We start from the raw sequence: 22,205 nt of genomic DNA, 5'->3' as shown, positions 1-22,205 counted from the left end.
GTCTCTACAAATCAAGAATCACAAAATGAAAAAAAAAATCGTTCCTCTGCAACAGTGTAAAGGGGGATACACAGAAACAAAAGACGTATATGAACAGCTATAAATATAAACTGCCAAGCTTACGTCTTAAGAATAACATACAACAAAAGTAGAAAAAAATCAGTACATTAAAAAAGTGGGTGTGACTAAATGCAAGATGCAGTCTTGACTTTCTGACGCGTAACATTGGAGATCCAGCGGAGGTGGAGAATGTATCAATCCCCCTCCTCCTCAATCCCTTTTGCCAGAGCATTAGCTATAAGCTGGTAGTAGACCGCCGGTCTTGTTCATCAATAATCACAACTGCAACCGACTTTCCAAGCAGCTTCCATTCAGCGCTTTAAACAGAGTTGCTTCCCTGCCACATTCAATCTTTTTATTGGCCAGCCTCTATTGTTCAACTCTTTTCAAGGGAAAGAGAATGACATCACCTTTTTAAACCCTGAGCCTGCCTATGATTGGCCGATGAGGTAACCAAGGTCTTTTTTTCTGACTTTCCTCTGCTTCACACACCCTTTGGAAAAGAATTAAGTGGCAGTAACGTGAGGAAGGATGGTTGCTGGGAAGAAGCTGGATTAGAATTCTACAAGCTGGTATGTCAATTAATTGGGTTTAGTGTATAATCAGGTTTTATGGTTGTTTGAAAAAGTGTAATGTTGATGTTGTAGACATATATGTAAATTTAACTTGAATTTTTTTTATGCGCGCGCGCCGATGCTTGTTTTATGATGAAATCCTTGGCACGAGCATAATGTTACTCAGGTTGTGTTTGAGAACAGTCATCTACGGGGCTTTTTGTCTGTGGTGTGACAAGTTGCGTTATTTTTTTTCTTTCTTTTTATTATTTCAGCGTACTTGCAACTGAATCTGATTTTTTTTTTTAGGGCGTATGTCTTCAAGGCAACTTTTGTGCTCCCACCACCTTAAAAAAAACCTGGAAACCGCTGTCTGCCTTTGGTCTGTAATAGTTTTGGGTGGAGTTGAATGAGGTGGTGGCAGCCGGCACAGGTGTGTCTTTCACATTCAGGTATCCGAGTCGTGGTATGATGGATTTCATTGGGTGGTGATTTTTACATAAGTTTTATTTTATTTTTTAGTAATACTGTGTAGTGATGTGTCATATAGTTAAGTAATGAGACACATCCCTTACTGTAAGATTCTGCTGGCTGGTAGGTGTGCGTTAACATCGTAGGTATAATACTTTGGAAAGGATTGTTTTCGGTGGTTGGGATGGGGGGTTAGCACTAAAGACGTGACGTAACTTCTATGTCCCTACCTAAGAGATCTTTACATCCCTTAAAGTTTGACTGTAGCACGGTGTGGTGGTCTTCGTTTGAAACCATTCCTGTTATAACACCATTGTAACGCTTTCTTGATATTTCAGAAGCCTACTAACTTCCTCAGTGCTTAATCGTGTAGTATTGATTATTTTGTGTATGGGGCTTCGAATAGGGGAGGGGCGCGGGATGCACGCTTGATTCTTGGTTTTTGGTACTCTTGACAGTTGGTGCGAGGCTGGCGCTAGAGACACTGAGCTGTGACAGCTGGGAAGGCGGGCATATCCTTTAACATCTTGGAATCTCCCCTCTCTGATCTTCTGGGCTGGCTGCCTGTGAAAATGCAAGAAACATTGTGCAGAATGCCCTCGTCTCCAGAGGGGTTCTAGTCCAGTACTCTCTAGAGCTGGAGGGAAAACAAAGTGGTAAAGCAAAATTGAAAGTTTATCCCGTTAAATGTTTCATACGGAAACCCCCTGTTACCCAACACAGTTTTGATACTACGTGTAAGTAAGTGATGGAAGGGTGTTTAAGATGTATGTACTTCTATTTAAGTAGTTAACCTCGCTTGTGAGTTGCGTGAGAGCAATGAATTGTTGAGGTATTGACTTCACTTCTCAAGTGACGCCGCTTAGGATTGTATGCGCATTAAGTCATTTTGTGCCTGTTGACAAAGCATGGATTACTTTAGTTACTGTGAAAAATGCCACTTGTCATTTTGTGGTAAACACTCCAGCACTGTCTTTGGAAATGGCGACATCGTGTATGGTTTGGGCATTTTGTCCGAGTTGCTAATAAGTCCCTTGTTTATACCAAGAAGCAGTTTTGATACATTATTGTTGCCTGTCGCCCCCCACTCCCCCCGTAACCTACTGGTATGTGTGATTGAATGTTTGTGTAGTCTAGACAGATACAGCCCTTTGTCCTACTCCTCATTTCATTGCTCCTACTCCGTTATTTTAACATGAATGTTATGATTTAGCCATTTTTTATGCATGTAGTGTGCCTACAATATACCAGTTGGAGGATGATCGCGCAGCCCTTAGCCTGCCAGCCTCCATATGAGCTTTGATTTAAGAAGACAAATATTTGCGAGTCCTCCTTTCCTGGTTTGTTCGTTATTTGATTTTTTTTTTCTTCTCCCTGTGTTCTCTAATGGAACGCCTTTTCTTTGTTTTACTGTGACATGTGGCTGTGATTTGTATGTGAGATTAATTGCAAGTATGTATGCAAAAAGGTTTAGGGTGAGACGTTTTAGGGAGTGACACTGTTAATTGGCAGTTCACCTGTTGTGATTTATCAGCAGTGCTGGTTAGATAAACCCACGTTTTGTATTATGCGGTCATGTGTGTGCAGTATGCAGCCTATCTTAGGACTGTAACCCTACCAGCAATCCATTTTGAGGCACCATGTTTTCAAATTGGCCAGTCTTGTTTGGCACCAGGTTTGTGCAGTTTGAAGAACATGATGTAGCTACAGTAGGACTACAGACCTCAGGCTTTGCAATAATACTTATTTTTGGGTGCTGCTTTTAAGTTGCTGCTAAATGTATTTTTTTTTTTTTATTTTGTGGTGGGAGTCCAAATGAAAGACTGTGTTTTGGCTGTAGTGCAGATGTAGTTGCGGGCTGTTTTGAAAGGAAGTTTGTCTAGTTTGTTTATGCTTGGCTTGGCAATATGTTTCTTGTATTTAATGTTATCATAAGTTGTGTACAAAAGCAAGGTTGATATGCTTATATTAATTCTGTGTGCACATTGTGGGTTGCATTCTCTTTTGCAAGTGGGATAGAACAAGTACTTGTCTGAATGCCTCCTAAGTATAACATTGAGTATTTTGATACTTAATCAACCAAGAGAAACTTTTCCTGCATCTGTATCAGTCTGTGGGTTCTTTGCTTTCAGATCATACTGATAATGTTATTCCAGGAAGTACAAAGATGGAAGTCCCATTTGTGAGTTTTTAATGCAGGATTCTGCATGGGGAAACTGAAGGTTGTATTAGTGCAGCTCTGCAGTCTGAAATGACTGCTTTGCTTGAAGATTGTGTTAAAATAACATGATGTAATCTTAATGTACCAATCTGGAATTTGTATGTGATTTTTGAGTTTGTGTAATGAAATCAAAAGCAGAGTAGTGCTAAGTAGTAATTTTTGTTAGTGCACCACATAATCTATGATTTGACACTGCCAAAAGTGAGCTGCCTGCTTGTCTGTTCCCTTTTCCTTTGCATTCCTCTTGTTTGAAAGTGTGCTGTGACATTAGGTTGTTAACCTTTCCAAGGGACATAGCCTTCAGTGCTGATGGAGATGTGCTTGGCAAGAATCCTTGGGTAGATGAAAATGTCTTCTCCTGGGAGAATAGTGTCATGCTCATTGCACTGCACTTTTCCGTACTACAGACTAGTGATGGACGGGGATATCTTTTATAGTGGAGCTTGTGATAAAAGTTCATATCGGTCCTAGATTATACGTAAGCCTAGCCAACAAGATTCCCTGTCTTTCACCACCCATGGATGCTGTTTACCTGCGCTCCTGTCTAGCAGGGCCACCGATGTGATTCCTGGGGTGAATTTCTCATTATCCATCCACTCGTCATTTTTTTTGAGTGCTAGTGACAAACTCTGCTTGACATAAGTGGTATAACCCACACAGAGTCTCACACAAACTCACTTGTCAGTATTGAGATTGGAACCCCTGACTATCTATGAATTCTTACTATAGTGTTACGCAGTCACTGCACGTGCTGCAGCTTACTAACATGTAATGTCTGTTTACCCAGTGGGTGGCAGGCACTCATTATAGCTTTTGTCACTTCATAACATATTTATGGTCCTCTGCATGTCAATTCTAAATGTCTGCTTGTCTTAGAATGCTTGGAAGTTAATCTTCTGCCAGGAGACAGTCATTGCAGGTACCCCTCTCCTCTAGGAGTTGTGATGTGTAATATCTTCCTCAAGATGTGGGTGAGATTAAGAATTGCAAGGTGGCATGCCAACGTTTTTCCTGTGCTTGGTGGCCTGCTGGCTGGTTATCATACAGGTTGTATGTCAGGTAGTGTTTACTCAACTTTTCTTAGTGGTGGAGTACTCATGGAACAAAGTTCCTGCATCATTGGTCTAGCATTATTTTGCAGGTCTTATTGTAGATAGCAGGAAGAGGAACCATAAAAGCATAATGTTGCGTGTTAGTGAGCATACTAGAGGAATGGATCCTTTCTAAGATGGTGCTGGTGTAAAGTGTTTGTAGTGTGTGTGAAACATTCCGTTAACTTCTACTCATTCTGGCTTGCTTTTATATTGCAGGGATGTAGAAAGCAAGCTGCTCAATAACCCTTCATCTAGTGTAACTATTTTGCTTATCTGGTAACCCCAAGCACCTTGTGAGTGAATATAAACTCTTCTGAAAGACAGTGGCTAGATGCAACTGCCACCACAATACATTAATGTTGTATAATTGATTACCTGTTCACTTAAGATTTAATTGAATGTGTTTGCCGTATATTTAACTTGTACTTGCTTAGATTTTCTGAGGGTGAGATTTTACATTTCTCGGGATAAATTCTTGTGTTTCAAGCTTTGTAACCGCATTCCACATACTGTCCTTGTCTGCTGTGGTTCGTCACTTGACGTTATTGCTACATTTACATGCATTCTGTAATTACTGTTTAGTCTGGATCATGGCTGAAAAGGGTCTATATACTAGTCCATCTACACAGTTAATAAATTCAATGTATAGTCCATTTCCCACGTAATGAATATCCATATCCCAGATGTGATAGGTATGAGAAGTAGCTTTATATAAAGTTAGGAAGTCCAGGCATTCCTAGGACTTTCACTTGTACAATCTGATGTTTTGCATTATACTCTGTTTTCTTTTGAGGTGAGCAAATGTTCATGGTTAAGTACTAAGCTAGTTGGCCCTGTGGGCCATTTTAATCCTATACAGTTTTTCTTCATGAGACCCGAACCTTGAAGCTCTGTCTGGGAGGTCAGCACCTTAATCATTATGCCAACCCCAAAAAGTTCTACTTGTATCAAGATTATATCACCCCGGGACTGAAACCAGCAATACCTGGCATAGGAGGCCAGTGTCTTATCCATTAGGCCACTGAGGCCTGATGCAACACTGATGTGTTCTGCTTTGGCTGAGATATACAGTACTGATGTACAATGTCATTTTACCGAGTTGTTGAATCAGAAGTAGAAAAATCTTATATTTGTATTGGAAAAGTTTTTTTTTCATTTGTCACTGGTTATAGTTTATATAACATGGGCTAAAAACAAACAAAAAAAAAAGGAAGTGCTAGGATCCTATTCATCATTGAACTGCACTGTAATCCCTGTGGGTAATGTGGCAGCTGTAGGTGTATGTTATACACGTGTCCTGTTTATAATTTCCCAGAAAGTGTTAGGATCTCTACAAGCACAATTGCTACATGGGCCTTTATGTATACATACCGAGTGCAGGGATTTGTAGGCTATTCAGAGTCAAAAGTCTGACATTTTACTTCCAACTTTATTTCTGTTGGAGTGAGTGTATAGTTTAAGTATTTACAGCATAACTGCAGGATATACCTTTAGTTGTCATTGCACCAGAAGTAAAAATATATTTCATTTTTCTTTTTCTTTTTATTGTCTCAGTTCTGACATCATATGGTCAAATATCCATGAAGTGAAGCAGCCAAAGTTGTGGAATCATTATTTATCTTTGAGATCCTCACAGAGGATCACTGGCCTCAGATGCCCTATGCAGCTCGACTGAAGTAATTACAGCTGTACTCTGTTGCATACCGCCTACTCAGAGGTGATTTCTGCCTGACATACAAGGCCATGTCCAACCCAGAATTGATGGACATGCTCCACCTAAAGAAAACCTTATCCCCGCGAGCCACACACTCTAGGGATCTAAACCTCACCACAACAATAAATAGGACATGCTGGCAGGATAGATTCCTGTCCCAGAGACTTCCCATGCTTTGGAACAAGATCCCAATCTACATTAGGCAGAGCTCCTCATTAACACTCTCTTCAAAAGAAATCTTGACGAGTGGATGGGAAACAAAGTTTATTTCGGATCACTTCAGTGGCTCTGCTGGACAGAGGCACAGGGAACTAATCTAAGGGGGCGGTGAAAGCCAACACATTCTGGCTAGGCTTGTAAATGCCTAGTACCTACCTATGAACCTATAAAGAAATTGCTTATACCGCTAAGCTGGATGCCATATTCATGTTGGAATCTTTATTTAGCATATGCTGTCTTATGGGTGGATTGGTCAGAGGCCATGAACCTGACCAAAGAAGCACTGAAATGACAACAGTTGCAGTAATTAGTATGCTTTATTTTCTATACATCTGTCAAGTTAAGAAACAGTTTACACAATTCTTGTATTTAGTATAAGATTTAGATAAGCTAGCCTTGGCCCCTACTGCAGCCTGTCCCAGCACTATTTGGATAAAAAAATGTCTAAATTATAGAATAGTTAGCTTGTTGTAGGATGATGTACATTTGTGTTAGCATGTTGAGTAACGTAAACATAAGATGAGTGGGATATATTACGTGGTATGAAAGTGCATGATGTAGTTAGTATGATGCTTGTACTGGTTCGGTTAACATTCAGGATAAAATACAAGGATTAACTTCCAGTTAGGATTATGGGAAAGTTTAGGACTTGAGGAATGGATTAAGCTTGAGAGGGAGAAGATAAGTACAGGTAGTGTGACGTTTAAATTACCTTGACAGCCTTCTCCAAGGTGTGAAAGTTTTTTTAGAAAGGTGCGAGCTGATGGAAATTTCATGTAGAAATGGCAGATGTGTGGGGACCCTTTATGTAAAGACACTGCCATGTGCACATTTATGTGCAAGTCCTTAATTTCTGCAGTAGAACTGTAGACAGTAAATTTTTTTAGAAATGACAATGTACTGATGTGTAGCTGGTTACAAGAGTATGTAAAACAGGGTCTACTTCACCTTATCGCATGTTGAAAATATCTAACGCCAATAACGTCGTAAATGCCGTACATCGAAAGTGTTGCAGGATCATGGTACAGTGAGGATGAGAAAATTTGCTCTTTCCTCACTGTAGTGTGATGTCTGAGTTGGTATATATAATTATCAGGGGGTGTGGGGGGCACACAGCCCCCCACAAGAACAGTTTTGATGTATGGCATTTTCGACGTTTATGCCATTCAATATTGTCATCTTTCGACAAGATTACGCTGTAAAACATACTGGGTAATGCTTTTGCGTAAGTATTTGGTGGCTTTAAATTACAGAAATGCTTGGCCCATAGTGCAAGCATGTTACCCACCAATTTAAAAGTATTTGTAATATCTTTAAATTACTGAAATGGTCAACACACTGGAGTTGGTCTGAAGTCTTCTCATTATAACCTGAGTGTATATTTATAGACCTCAAAACTTTCACTTAAATGTGTAGTTTGAGTAATGGGTAGTTATTGCATTTATTTCATGCGGTATATTTTGTCTAGCTAGCTGATGCTATCTTATGTAGCATCAAGATGAAACAAAGGCATACTATGTAAAAGGTGAACTGTAAGGTTGGAGGGGAATTGGGCAAGATGGTTTTAACTTGTTTGCAAGATGTAGACAGTAGCCATTGTTGAGTTTCAAAACTCTGTTAAGCAGAAAGTTGTCTACACAGGTGTCTCTGCTGGCAGTTTTTGCTTTGTGTTCTGCGGGTTGTTGGGCTGGTCACAAATGCTTTGCAAGATAAAGCTAACAAAAGTGCATAGCTCTTTGTAAAGGCACCTTTCCATTACTTGCTGTTCTAAAATTTCCCAGAAACTTGTTTACTGTCTAGTGAACAATAGTTCAGAATTGAAGGCTTATTACCATTGCTGTTGTAATGAATGTGGTGATTGTGTTAAGTGTGGTTATTTTATCAAATCCTAATGAGAGCCCATGTGTGCAGCGAGCAGTGTTTTCACTGTAAGTGAGCGGTTTCAGTTGTAGAATAGAATGGAGCCCGATTAGATTGATGTGACCTTTGTACAGAAGTACTTCTGTATGCAGCCCTATTTTTCATGGAGTTCTGTTGCATGCATTTTAAGTGACCAGGGATCTCCTGGTCTGATTTTCTTTAGGCTCATTAGAACTTAACATTGTGTCGTAGGTGGCATGAGGCTGTAGACAGCATTCTTGCTGATGTGGATACAGCTCCCTACTTTTTATTGCTGTTGGCTGAGCTTTAAGTTGCATGTCATCATAAGGCTGCTACTGAACTTTCAGTTTAGTTGCTTCAGTTTATGGTGCGACTTCCATTTTATTTTTGAGGCAGACATCCTACTAAACTGTTTGTGTATGCATGTGTGCACATTTTAAACCTTGTGCCCTTTTGGGTAAGAAAGCAAATGCATTTGTAAGTAACTGGAGGTTTTATATGTGAAATATAAATATCTTGCATGTTTTACATTTTGCTAATTTATGGAAGAAATGCAAATATTGTACTTTAGTACAGTAATTTGCATCTCTGAATAGTTTAGTAGGCAGTTGTTGAAGTTTTTATAGCCTAGCCACTATAATTCCCACTACTTGCTAACCCAGGTCTGGGCCCGTAATCCCTTGGAGAAATGGGTATCTGATTATCTGTTTGACTATGTTGTGTATGAGAGAGGTTAGGGAGTTACTTTTTTAATATGAAGTGCAGTGTGTTCCAAAGGAGATGGAACAGTCTGGGAGCTGTATCTCTCCTGTTATCAGGTTTTCTTTGTTTTAGTGGGGTTTGTTATGGATGCTCATGATGTAACACGTTTTGTAAACCTGTAGCAGGCTGGATCTTTGGTCTTGTAGGCTAGGCAGAGGTCACCCTATGGGTGTCTGGAAGACTCTGCTTTAACAGTGTTCTCAGCAAGTTGTGCAACTTTGGTCCTTTTATTACTTAGTGTTTTGGTAGATATGCTCTGCATGCTTAGAGGAACAATAACCCGAACCTTACATATGCCTTTGATAATCGGCTGGACTCTGCAAATGTGCTGAGGTCCCCTAATGACTGCATATTTTCTGACTGGGTGTTGATGCAACAGACGCATGGTTGCTGATGTTTTCCAAAGGACACAATATTGCACTTCAGCAGTTAACCTTAGACCATGGTGTAGCACTATTTGTTTGCATATGTTAGTCCCAGTTGTAGGATCTGGGAGTCCACTGAAGAATTGAGGACCTGTTTGCAATAATCTGCCAATTTGGTTGGCCAAGACCCTTGGTGTCTGCTCTGGCATAAATGGGCGAAGGTCCATTACTGAGCCCTGGAAGGTCTGTGTAAACAACCTCGGAGTGCCCCCCCCCCCCAAACTTAATTTGATGGGTTCTGTCTGAGCTAGTTCACTATCCAGCAGGTTGTTTAAAGGATGAGTTAGTTTAACGATAATGCCAAAGTCTGGAAAGTATTGAGATGTTGGCCCATCTCAGGATGTGCTGTGTACTGTTTCACTCTCTCATCCAGTGCCTTAGAATATTTCTGTCTAGGTTAAGCTGGCTAGGTTCTTCCTTCCCAAACTGGACCATTGCCTTATGGGATTATAAGCTAACACACCCTTTCAGTTTAGTAAACTTACCTATAAGGCTAGGGAGAGTTATCAATCTGTAGTTGCTGAGATAATTGGTGGGACCACCTCAGCTGCTCTCCACTCCTTTGACACAAAACCACTTCTATTCTAGAGGTTAACCTTCATTGACTGTAGTCCAGATTGCTTGTACTGAAGCTTTTCAGTTGGCCAGACTGGGCAATGGAGCTCATTTTTGAATATGGCCGGATACAGTTAAATGCATGATACTGGCATGTTTCCATACTCTCCACTTACTAGTGGAGCAATTCTTTTACTCTGGGGTTGGACCTTTGCCAAATAGCATTTGTAATTTGAAGGAAGAGCTACAAATTTCTGGAGATGCAGTGCCAAGGCTGACCGGGGATATACATTTTAGACTTTAGGCTTTTTTTTTTGGTCTGCCTTGCAGGTAGGAAGCCTAGCACAACTGGTTATTGGGTGCCAAGGATCTGCAACATTATAAATGTAGAGTTTAGCAGTTAAAGTCCTCTTTTCCTTGATGTGGTTCTGCTTTGATTAAACATAGTACAAAATTAGCAAGTTTGTAAGTCTTGGTCTAGGCTTTAGCAAGTGCCTTTTACTTATGTAATGTGTGGTCTGTAGCAAGAAGCTAAAACTCCTTTTAAAGTTGATGCACTGTGCTTTGTGAAAGCTGGTCTGATCAGCCTGTATTAAATATGGGGCAGTGACTGGTAAGGTACAATTAACAATGGTTACATTTTTTGCATGTGCTATGTTTTTGCTTTGGTGTCATTTAATGTGAGCAGACCCCCCCCCCCTTGCCCCATACACAAGGTCATGAAACGTAACCATTGTTTATAAGTCCCCCTGTTGAGTAGTCCCCCAGGTAGTAGTCCTCTGGAAATATTAGGTTCATGGGTATATACTAGGCTAATGACCACTAGGACCTTTTATAAGTCTAGCCATGCAACCCAATTGAATTGTGCCCCTGTGCAACATGGGTGTTTATTAGGAGGGGTATGTTAGGAAGCTTCTAGAGGGATGGACTCTACTACACATGGATAGTGAGATTGTTCTAGAGCATGGTGATCCCCTGAGACACCTCTCATCAGTATGCCTTGTGTCCTAGGCAAAATGTAAATCCTTGGATCTAGTGGTTCTGATGCTGTTAATTTGCAGATGTGCAAAAGGTCCCTCAGAGCTGAATGCAATGATCCCTTGTATGCCAGTTATAGATGGCCTCTTGGTAACCTGTAGGAGACTGTGCAAGAGAGATTTGCTCTCAGGCAATCCATAGAGGTTAACTTTTTTTTTATATACACTGGATTCTCCTGGTAAAGGCACCTTTTTGGCATTCTAACTGTTGCACATGTCTGGTCAGGTGAATGCTGAAGGGGGCATTCTAGTCAATGGCTCTAACTGCCAAATAAAGTGGCAGTATGATTTGGACCTGAATGCTGTTTATGCCCTTAAGTTGGGTGACACAGAATGATTTTCTTACTACCTTGGCCACATACTGGTCAAGGCTAGATTGATGTCTACATATGTTCCCAGAGCTCTGACTACAGGTCAGCTCTTAGGGGTGTGTTAATTGAAGTAATTATCCTGAGTGGCAATTTTCCCAAGAAGCACTGTAATGCATTTCTTGGCATTGAGTTTTAATCCGTGAATTGGCATCAGTCATTTGTCTCAGAACCTCTTGTAAGATGTTTCTGTCATCATAGAATCTGATGGCTCCCAGTTTAGTCATCTGAACTTTCAGCCAAAGGCCCATGACATTAACCTTTACATTTATTTAGTGGGTGTTAAAATAGGAGTGGTCCCAGCACAGATCCCTGAGGTACCCTGCTGGTGACCAGTCTCTTTGTGGAGGTGGTCTCAACCAATCCTGTCTGAGCCAGCTAGCAAATCCAGTGGTCATGTAGGGGGTTTATGCCCAGTTTGGTGAGTTTGTCATGTTGATTTTAATATAGGTAAATGTAACTTATAAATAGAGGAAGACCCACGGGGGGTTTGGAAGTATGCTTTTTATTTGGGGAAAAAAAACTTTTTTAATATGAAACCTTGAAAGGTCTGTGTTAGTAAGTTAATCAAAACAAACTGGTACAAAACCAAAGATCAGGACCTCCTTTGAAACAAAAAATACCAAGCTCTTAACATAGGTTAAAAAGACTTAATCAGACCTATGTTTAGACAAAAGTGCTCACTCAGTATGTAATTAAACAGCGTTTATTTTTTGTTTCAAAGGAGGTCCTGGCTGTTTGGTGTGTGTTTTTTTTTTTTTGTGTACCTGTGGTAAGCTAACACGCACTGGAGTTATAGACTTGGAGCCTGCAGCTTCACTTCATTTTATTGCATGTTATGCGATTACCACTGATGCCAGCTACTTGACCCATCCTGTTTTGTAAGCAAACAGGACATGGAGTGATAGTGTTAACAATTAAATGTTAGTACCCATTTTGGGTTAGTGTGCAATCCCCCAATAGCTTGGAAATAGAGACCCCACTAACCATTTTTGTGGTCTTTAAGAATAGTATTTGTTGTGTATTAAAACAGATGTTTTTGAGGATGTTGCAGTCCATATCTGATATGATTTTGGTATATATAATTAGCAGGAGGGCTTGCCCCTGCAAAAACACTTGTTCGTTTAACCTATGTTACCTTGGAGCATTCTTGGTGCGTGTTGCCGATTTATGGATGTCAACATTACGAATGGTAAATGGGTGATCCTAGAGCCATTTTATTTGTATATGTATACATGTGTGTATGTATAATATATTTAATGGGCAACTACTGGTACTGCTGTATACATTAATAAAACTGCACCTTCAGCAACCTGAATTTGTCACGAGTGTTTCACCTGCCTATAGTAGGCTGTGCATTTGGTGAGCAGAAGACTAGGGTACAAGTTAAGGAAATGTGTTTATTTTCACAGTAGTTTTGTGATAGTACACTTTCAGCAACCAGTCACTTGCATCTGAGCAACTATACCTGTAAACCTTAAGTATATTGCTAGTGTCTCTGAGGGATTGCTGCCCATGCAGTGGGAGATGGTGGTAATGCTTTGAAACCACACTGACCGGTTTATGGGGAAAATAAGTCATTTTTATCTCTAGTGAAGGCTGCAGAATCCATTATATTCTCTGCTTTTGTGCTCTAATGGGCCTAATTCTGTCATGGCAGTGGAAGCCTGTAATTAAGTGATCTACATGGGTTTTGATTTAGAATAGTCTAGAGGCAGGAATTGGGATAATATAAGTGATTTTCGTTTTCATTGGAGACAGTAATGTTGTGCACTGCACAATAGCCTAAAATTCTTTCCATTTACTATGATGGGGTGTGGAGAGGACCCAGGTGTCTTCTTTCACTGTAGAAGCTAGTTAAAGAACTAATGTGCCCAGAGGGACCTAGCAAACAAGGTAAGACCTCTTGATCGGACTAGTGCCCAGCCGTACTGCTGTAAAACATTGCCCTCTGTATTTGTTACATTTAGCCTGGCTGCTACCTTTTCATCATTGTAAATTAAATGCATTCCAAGAAACTCATCCAATCATAATTCATCCACAACTGCAACTAATAAACTGAGTTTTTATAAAGCTTTTTCTTTCCACCAAGTTCCATAAAATTGGACCCTCAACATCCACAGCAGAGTTCACAGGGAGAAAATACTGACTTGTGACCATGATTTGTGATGTGATGAATTGGGAAGCCCATTCTAACAGTGAGCACTTGGCATTATAGTGGATGTTTTCAAAGGTTGCAGCCATCTACTTGCCTCACTACAGGTAGTAGCTGTGGAATGCAGCTTTTACGCAGTGTCTGTCTGATATAGGTGCAACAGCACTTGCCAGAAATGAGTTTGTAATTTGCTAAATTATTCTGACTGTCCTTTTGTTCAGTCGTCTTCTGTGTCTGGCCCCAATGTGTTACCAGGATTAATATCTACATAGTCATGGTGTTAAAATTCCCTTTTGAAGAAATACTATATTGTGCTCCCTTGGGGGGGGGGGGGGATCCTGGTTACCAGCATGCTGCTGGATGGAGGTTTATTCCCACCTCTTGTTCACTACCTGATTTTTTTGTGACCAGAAGGAGTTTGTCCGTGAGCCAGTATGGTTGAGGATCAGTGTTTGACCATTTTGGGCAGAAGTAGAACACTGGGGATGGCCTTAGATTTTCTAGCCACACATGCGAGTCCCCCTCCTTTTCCCAGTAGCTACCACTTTCTGGGTACTGTTAAGTGAAGATCATGGGAGATTACTAGGCTATTGATCGGAGGTCATTTTAAGCCTAGCCATTTGAACTGAATGTAATTGCGTAGAAGTATTAGTCTGTACCCAAAATTGTATTTAGTGATGGCTGCCCATGTCCAGGAGGGTTGTGGGCACTATCTCTAGTAAGAATTTATGGTGCTGCATCCTTTCGTCCAGGTTCCTTTGGAACAGTGTCCTAGAGGTGCTCTGTTTCATATGAATTGGTAGCTTATTCCAAAGACATGATAGTTGCCTGTAGATAAATCTGTCCCAGTATGTCCTGTTTAACTTGCAGGCCAAATTAGTCTCTGGAATGGGTAGCCATAGATAATTTGATTTACAGATGTGCAGCAAATTCATTAGATTTGGATCTTCGGTAACTGTGTAGGCCAGGCATAAGTCTTGTCTAAGAAGTCTGTACAATACAGAGTATAGTAACACTGACTTTAGTCAGTCCGTGTAAAGCACATACTGGAGGCCCTTGGTCTTAAGAGAACTCAGAGGTTTCTAACAATGTCTAATCACCACTTTAGCTTATTTTGGACCATGGCATACTCTGCTTTTCTTTTTGTTCCTTTATCTTTTGTAGTAAGTTTTTGTAGTTGGTGCATTTGTATGTGAACTGCTTTTGGACAGCCTCTAAACAGTGTAGCATTTACAGTAAAGTGCTTGTGCAGTCTAAGCACTTTCAGTGCATGTAGTGCCACCATATTTGTAGGAGGCTTTTCTGTCTGATTAGCAGGGAGGAGGTTGGCAGATTGCAGGGACAATTTGTGCAGTAAAAAAATGAGAATATAGTGTGTGGAAGTCTGGTATACTGTACTACAGTAGTAGTAGTTTGAATTCTTTGGCATATGTTGTCATTCTGTAAGTAGAGTATAGCTTACTACCTAACAAGTGTGCTACTTTGTTTTGGAGCTGAATTTGAATCTGATGACCTGATTGCATGTTTGTATCATCACAAATGTTCTCCTGAGCTTCATACTTTCACCTTGGTATTTTGTGTAAGTGTTCCACTTTGAATATGTTTTTATAGCCTGCTTGTCTGAATTATAGAAGCATGTATGGGATACTTAAACAGGGAAGTGCATATATGTATTATGGTCCTAGGGTGCAAAAGACAGCTGCTCTCATTGTATCTCCAACATCAGAAGTCAGTCTGTGTTAAGGGTATAACACTAATTTTGATCAGTACTGGGTGAAATTATGAGCTGTGGTGGTGCTGCGTTAGTGTTGTTGCCTCACAGTAAGACGTCCTGTTCGATTCTTAGCTAGAGCGTCTTCTGTGTGGAGACATGTGTGAATGGGCGTGCCTTCGTTGAAGGTTGTGCGTCAGGACCGGCAACTCGGCGCGTAAAAATCTACTGCCAATCATTAGCGGACCGGAGTTCCGCTGTGGCGACCCCTAACCGGGAAAAGCCGAAAGACAGCAACTGGGTGAAATTATGGTTGAACAACTTAGTGATCTTGTTCGTCTGAACTTGTGAAATATGGTATGGGGCTTTACAGGTACATACCCTCAAGCCTATAGTGAATGTTAAATGTAAGGCTTTGTGTTCACCTCATTTAATTGCTTGCATGTGCCCTATATGGTACAGCTGAGACTGTTTGTTTTTGCTGAAGCCTGTCTAGATACCCTGGCTACAAATAACCTCTGATACTTGGGTGCAGATGATCATTACCAGTGGTTGTCCTATTCCCTTCCGAGATCTGAGCAAAATCCCCAATGTTCCACCCAATCAGAGGGATCAAGCAGCCACAGAGGTTCAAAAGCTGCCAGATGAGTTATCAAAGCAGTCCCACCAGACCAGATAGGATCTGGATTTTACTCTAGGTTCATTTTAGTGCCAAAGACAGGGACTGGAGGGCCAGTATTGGACCTCAGCCTTCTGAACAACTTTGTTCGGCAGACAACCACATAAAGATGGACAAACGCTCAAGAAGGCTTCTCTGCTTTTGGCTGGAGGCCAGTCATTACCAGTTCAGTGTGTTGCCCTTTGGCTTCACCACAACCCTCAGGATGTTCTCCAAATGCTTGGCAGCAGTCACAGCTCACGTGAGATTACATTGATTCCGGGTGTATCCTTATCTAGACGACTGGCTCCACCGCCCCTACCAGGCATCTGCTGCTGCAAGCGACAGACTTCATCATACATTTGTTCATTACCCTGGGCATAAGTCAGCTATGAAAAGTCACAGCTGTCTCCCACTCAAGACCTAGAATTCATAACAGCCTGCCTCAACACCGTTTCGTGTATGGCTTTTGTACCCTTTCACAGGCTGCAAAAGACAAGGTCTTAAGTACAGCTCCTTTTGGTAAAAAAAAAAAAAAAAAAAAACGTGCCCGCTCTGCTTGTTCTCCCAAGCCCCAAGATCTGTCAGTGGCCATCACCCTAGTCCACTTTGCACGATCTCACATGAGGATACTTCAGTGGCTTCTGGCCTCTCTTGGTCCATTCACCCGATCTTAAGATGTTGCAAAAAGGATGTATCCTGGTGGATGCAGTCAGAAGAAATCCTTAATGGGCTGTCCCTTGATTCCCCACAACCCAAAGCTGTAGTGACCACAGACTCCTCTCCGATGGGGTGGGGGGCATTATTGGCTAAGAACAGTGACCTTGTCAAAATGGCTGAGAGATTAAACAACATAAGTTGTCTGCGGCTGTTAAAGCGCATTCAACCACATCAGTTGCCACTTTGGCAGTTTTTTATTCAAAAGTTTCTATGGATGAAATTTGTGCAGCTGCAACTTGGGCTATGCCTCATAACTTTGTCACTCATTACAAAGTGGATATGGTCTCCAGGATAAGAGCATCCTTTGGCTCTGGTTCTCAGGAATATCCTTAAGGCCACCCAGAAACTAGCTGTGGACTGTCCCATTTGTAAAGAATGAATAAAGATTGACAACATCAGATAAAGAAGTTAAGTACTCACCATAACGTTCCATCTGTGTTGTCGATCTTTGTTCATTCTTGACATCCCACCCACTTCCCCCTCCTGTAGATTTATTGGGGGATGGAACGATTGTCCTGGGTAGTTATAGGGTTTTTACCTTTAACATTGCTTCTCATTACTGTGTATACTCTTGCAAACTCTATCTGAGGTAATAGAGTGGTGGGCATTGTGGGTAGAGTCTTGGCTCGAGTCTTTGGCTGGTGCAAGCTGTAGAACTGCCGAGCCAGTTCAGAGGAATGGAGAAGAACCCCATTCGTCAAGAATGAACGAAGATCATCAACACAGATTTATCCAAATGAGTTCATGGAAAAACATATTTACCATGATGTGCAATATGATGGCAAGAATGAATCATGTTTGTGTATTACAGGTTCTTAAATACATGTGCAGAGAACATTAAGGTGTTTTGTCAGTCTGCCTTTCTAGAGAGGTACACTCTGTGAATTTGAAGATAATAAGGATGGCTTTAGTAAGAATTAATCAACTAATTTTGCCTGATGTAGCTCTAAGCATAACCAGATTCTGTGCAAGAAAACTATTTCATGAAGGTGAGATATAGAGTAGCTGTTCTAAGTAGGATCTCGGTGTTCTGTTTTTCCTTTAACTAGGGAATGAGCATTCTAGGTGGCTAAGTATTGAGTTTTTTTTTTTTGTTTTGTAATGTTTAAATGTTAACTGATGTAGACCACCATGGTCTAAAGTGTCTGGAGGCTTGAAAAGCGTTTTTTTTTGCTAGCATACTGTCTCTAAGAATTCTCTGATATTGATGTCTTGTTTTGTTTGTTTACCTGTTTGTATTTGGAGCAGTGTAGACCTTTTTCTGCTATTCACTTTGCTTGCCATATATTGTGGTGTTAGAGATGCATAGGTTTGACACCTAGGCTTTTCCTGTCACGTGTAATTGGTGCTGAAAGTAAGACTTTGTAATTTAAAAAAGTTGATCTTGAACCTGTTTAGATGGGCAGTGCTGAAATGAGGATCCAGCACAGTGAAACCACTATTCTGCCAGGCTCCCAGTATGGCCACGTGTTTTCTTCTACTGTAATGTTGCACTTTCTTGCATGTGAAGACACTTGGTTTCCTGCTGATGTTGCTGTCCACCCCTTTTCTGCCTGTTGTGCAAACATTTGCTGTTTTGTTTTCCAAACTTTAATTGTGCTTGATCATTGAGAGCTTGAAAATTAGTTAGAATGTTTGTCCTTCTCTTCTGCCTGCACCCTTGAGGGTGGGGAGTTGGCAGCAGTGTGCTTTTTAAAAGGGGGCTGTGGTTCCTTTTGGTTAGCTTTACATACAGAATTCAGTTTTATAAAGATCCCATGGCATTTACTGAAGTATGTGTGGGGATAGATTGCTTTACTGCAGATTTTCTGTAATTAGTGTGAATACATACCCCTCAGTTTATGCCTGATGCCCTGTTATGTATTGCATTGCACTGCACTGAGCTGTACATAGTTTTATTTTGTAAAACTGTTCCACTTCTACTTATAATCAACTGATGGTGTCATCATAACGATAATAACTGTGAAGAAAAATGTATGCTGTCTGGCAGGCTATTGTAAATCACTGAAGTGATTTGTAACCTTGCCTTGAAGTGAAACTAAATGGTATAGAAGTAGAATAGGTAGGGTGAACTGCCCAGCTTATCTTTGGTATACAGCATTTTGATATCTAGTGCAACAGTTTTTCTGTTTTGAGGCCTTTGGGTGTTGGGAAAAGGAGTTAAATATATGCTCTGCGGCTGCCTGGTCTGCATGATTCTAAACATCCTGTCTGCATGTTAATATTGGAGTTCATCCCTCTTCAGGATTGCTGAATTGCAGGGAAGACTACTTTTGCAGCTGTCTGTAAGCTCTGCCTGCTGGCTTTGTCTATTGTATGTAGTTGTGCTGTAGTCATTTCACAGGATTTCCATGAATGGCAGTGTTACTGCTATTTGGATGAAATCATTCTTCATTTTAGAGTAGTGAGTCACTTGGGCGGCTTCTCTTCCAGATTTTGTCAGAGTACCATGTTTTATAAAGAAATAAAGGAAATGAGTGAGTGTCTACACCCACAGCAAATGTTTGTGACTCAGCTGTCTTGGAAGTTCCTTGCTGTGTGTTTATTGAAACCTTAATATTGATGCTTGTACGATAGTGTGTTTATTGCTGTGATATTAGAGTTTGTATCTTTTCTTCCAGTGGTGAACAGTACTTGCACATTATTGCAACCAGATTTGTAACCTCATGTAATTCCCAAAAGTAGAGCCACAGCTGACTTACTCATCATGAAGTAAACCTATATTGCTGCTCATGTCAGCATTGCTGACTGTACATGCCAGCAAATCCCGCTGAAAAAAATTATGAATTACACAACGTTACTAAGCTGGCAGCAATATGCTTCCTAAAGCAAAATATGCGCAAAGCTCCTGTTATATTACGTTAACTGCTGCACCCAACAATGTAAGTCGACGTAAGCATTCCCATAAATACAAGCACAGCTTGTTACAGTTTTGGTCGAGCTGGTTATTGGGACAGTTTGGTGGAGCTTTTCTCCTCCGTTCTCCGCTGAGAGAGTCTATTCTGTACCCACTTGGAGTAACCCGGTTAACAAATGTCACTTTAACATAATCAAAATTGATTTCTCCTGAACTAAAGCTATGCAAGTCTATGCTGCTGCTGTTTTCAGGCTAAGGAAAACTTGCCTGCTGTTAAGACCCTTTGTCGAAGTGGCGAAATCAGTACTTACAGATTCCATCTGTCAATACCAGAGCAGCCATGACAATTGGTGTGAATCTGTAATACATGCAAATCAGGATGAGGATTTCAAAATTTTGTGTTCCTGAAGGCAATGCAAAGCTTTTGTTTGCAATAAGGACTTTCAGTAACACTTTACAGTTGTTCAATGCCTGGTTTCAGTTGAAGATCCAGAATTTCGCTCCTGCAAAAATCTGGTTGCGATAATATGCAAGTACCTGAAGAACAGATTGGCCTTTGCCATTTTAAAAGCTGGCTTACCTTGGCAGATTTAACCCCCATCAGTGGCTGGAAAGAGGAGACTAAAACCCTGTATGTATGTTTTAGGGGTAATTTACTACCTTCTGTCATCAGTTTTAGTTTGCAGATTTTAAGCTTTTAACCACCCTTTCCAGTAGATCACATTTAGTTGTGCAGTGGTGAATGACTTGGTCAGTTTGTATTGCATTTTTAACATTCTCATTTTGGGTCCATTATGATCCGTATACGTTGGGCCATATTCATATAAGCAAGCTGTGCATTCAGTACTGCTTCCCAAAGATGCTGTCAGCTGGGACTTGAATGCTGACAAGTGATGTAGCAGTTTGAGGTGCTACTTTAGTGTGTGGTTCTCCATTTAGCCTGAATGTGTTGTGCATACTTCTCAAGTGTACCTCATTACGAGGAACGTACCTCATTTGGGGTCTTAAAAAGTTCATGTTCCTCGAAATTCCTCGAAGTTCCACATTGAAAGGCTCTGTCACACAGTCAGTGTTAGGAATTTTTTAAGTGAAATCCATGGTAAATAGAAATGAATTATATTAATTCATTAAAGTATCTTTATAAGTAAAATCAGCATATTTTAACCATCCTATGGCCTTCCTAGTTGAAGTTGTTAGTAAGCCATTAGTATGTGTTCCACATTTTTCCCATTTGTTCCACATTATGAAGGCTAGTGTTCCTCATTTTGGAGATGGAAGGTTGAGAGCTATGGTGTTGTGTGGAGTTTGCATGCCCTCCTTGTGTCCAAATGAGTTTTTGCTACATATTCCGTTTCTATCCATATCCCAAAGATGTGCTGTAGGTGAATTAGCAGTCTTCTAAAATGTCTGTCCTGTAGTGGATGTATACTGGCACACATTCATGCTGAGATGATATGCTTTGTTCCCACTGACTGCTGGTATACCTCTCCTCAGTCCATATTGGATTAAGGATAATTATTCTTTTTTTTCCTTGGTAGCTAAAATAGTTGTAGAATGCTGTTGCTCTTAGCCTATTTTGTCGTGCTCCATGCTGCAGCATCTCACACCTGTATACTTCAGTTTTAGCAACATCCAAACATTTTAAGCTAGCATATTTCTTTGGCAGTTGCATAACAGCACTGACCTGGCTGTTTTGTATTTAACTCCGCCCCTTGTCTTCCATAAATTTCTTGCTCGTGTAGATTTCCAAGCCAACTTAAACTTTTGTTACTTTCTGCTCTAAATGTGCCATTTGGGAAAAGATCTTGTTGGGCCCTGAACCCAGATATGTTTTAGGGATTACATGGCCTTTGTGGCTGTGCAGGCAATGTTTTAGACCTGTGAGAAGTCGCAATGTTTTTGTCTTTTTGTGGGAAAATGTATTATCGTGTTTTCAGCATAGTGGATATCAAAATTGCCTAGCTTCAGTAACTTGCACACTAAAGGCCATTGTGTTAAGTTGGCCCAAAAAGGTTCTTCACCTTTGTTTTTAGTGTAGTAAGTTTTGTAATCAGAAGTTTAGTCCTACTTTCAAGTGTAAATAAATGTGTGCTTATCTTACATCAAATGAATGTAGATTTAATGTGTGCTTGGCATTTTCAGTGCAGGAAGCAAGCAAACTCCTTAGTGTTTTAAAATCGTTTGCAGACTTTAGGACGATGCTTGGCACACCACTTTGCTGTAAAATTACAAAAATTCATTGTTTGGTGGAGAAATCTTGTATGGACTGGGTGAGTTTTTAAGCAGGGGAATTTCAGCTTGTAACACTTTGCCAAAGGCTTTTGGGGTAGTGCTTTACTCTGTGGATGCTACCGTTGTTAACCCATTTTTTTTTTTTTTTTTGGGGGGGGGGGTACTGTTTAAGAATGCTGTCTCCTTAATTTTGTTGAAGTGCAGAAGCTTGTCTCGCTGCTACAAACTGCCAAAACTGTACATCTTTGGATGGACAGTTGAAGTCCTGAAAGGATTTTTTTTCTTGTGCATATGAGCTGTTAATGCAGTGTAACAGAGCAATGGTGTACCACCAGATGGCCAAGACAGTTTCTCTGACAACTGGGTCCCTGGGTTTTGAAGGACTTGAGGGAGGTTTTTACCTATTTTTTTCTTTCTCAATTACTCCCCCATGTGGTACTTGCCAGTTGATGCTTGAAACCTGGGAAGGCTGCCATATGTACTTGTCTAGATATCGAAGAACAAAGACTTT

The 22,205-nt window shown here is 40.7% G+C and overlaps 1 protein-coding gene across 4 annotated transcripts in view; it reads left to right on the top strand.

Moving 5' to 3' along the window:
- Positions 1-287: 287 nt before the first annotated feature.
- The window catches only part of LOC122812188 (titin homolog), a 409,355-nt gene continuing 387,437 nt past the window's right edge, over positions 288-22,205 (top strand). For 3 of the 4 annotated variants that reach the window (XM_044084514.1, XM_044084513.1, XM_044084511.1), the window contains exon 1: positions 288-632. The gene's annotated coding sequence lies outside the window, so the exon portion shown is untranslated. Of the gene's footprint in view, positions 633-1,641; positions 1,823-22,205 lie in introns of those variants that run through there. The other variant, XM_044084512.1, reaches the window with a different exon arrangement.

This window comes from Protopterus annectens, chromosome 9.part0 (genome assembly GCF_019279795.1).
Source record: "Protopterus annectens isolate FY-2018-M chromosome 9.part0, PAN1.0, whole genome shotgun sequence".
Classification (NCBI taxonomy): Eukaryota; Metazoa; Chordata; order Ceratodontiformes; family Protopteridae; genus Protopterus; species Protopterus annectens.
This window is presented reverse-complemented; position numbering and strand designations above follow the sequence as displayed.